This window comes from Monopterus albus, unplaced genomic scaffold (genome assembly GCF_001952655.1).
Source record: "Monopterus albus unplaced genomic scaffold, M_albus_1.0 scaffold532.1, whole genome shotgun sequence".
NCBI classification, from domain to species: domain Eukaryota; kingdom Metazoa; phylum Chordata; class Actinopteri; order Synbranchiformes; family Synbranchidae; genus Monopterus; species Monopterus albus.
This window is the reverse complement of record NW_018128412.1, coordinates 56232-57205: the sequence shown is the minus strand read 5'-3', so window position 1 is coordinate 57205 and position 974 is coordinate 56232. Positions and strand designations below refer to the sequence as shown.

Sequence of the window (974 nt, the reverse complement as noted above, 5' to 3'; positions counted from 1 at the left end):
TAAGAATTTTACCCAGTTCAAGGACAAAATCATCTTAGAGTGTGCTCTGGGATCAGCTGTGGGCTTCTGGGCTGTACTTGGGTATATAGGCCTTCTGGCCATATTATGTTTTATTCTGGCTTTTCTTGGTCGGAAACTGCCTGATAACTTCAATGAGGCCAAACTGATCACCTTCAGCATGCTGATATTCTGTGCAGTCTGGATCACTTTTATTCCAGCATATGTCAGCTCTCCTGGGAAGTTCAGTGTAGCTGTAGAGATATTTGCTATTCTGGCCTCCAGTTTTGGACTGCTCATTTGTACATTTATTCCAAAATGTTATATTATCTTACTGAAACCAGAGAAGAATACAGAAATGAATATGATGAAGAAGAGGATAAAAACTTGCATTGTGGTGGCATCATAATTTTTCATAATACTTTGTCCACCAGACTATCATGTAGAAAACAATATTCATTTTATTTTATTAAAAGATGTATGGTACCCTCATAAAACATATCTAGTTTATGTCAGTTCATTTACATAGCATATCGAAATAATTGCTTTCAGGCAGTGTATTATGCAACCATGACAGGCAACATTTGAAAATATGGACAACTACATGCACAAACTTAACACCTTTTTTCCCAATGTCTGTAGGTGGTGCTCAGCTTACACTCACACATACAGCACCCTATGAATTCACAAACCATAGCCCATATTATAATTAATGCCTACTTAGAATGTGAAGTAAAGAAAAAGCCCTGTGTGTTTACTGTATACTATGATTATTATTGTGTGGTAAAATTTAAAGATTTGTAATATTGAATATTTTGACTAGTTTCAGTTTATGAGCACAAATCAGCCAACCCTCTTTCTTAAAAATTACATTCCTATGCTTTGAAACTGTAAATGCAGATACATTTTTTAGGGAAAGTTTTTGAAGTGCTATGTTACTTTTGAATAAATTGTAATAGAATATAAATACCCATGCT

At 34.6% G+C, this 974-nt stretch overlaps 1 protein-coding gene across 1 annotated transcript in view; it reads left to right on the top strand.

Annotated features, from left to right (window-relative positions):
- Window positions 1-974, top strand: part of LOC109953019 (extracellular calcium-sensing receptor-like) — a 35572-nt gene that overhangs the window by 2454 nt on the left and 32144 nt on the right. The gene's annotated exons all lie outside the window — the stretch shown is intronic.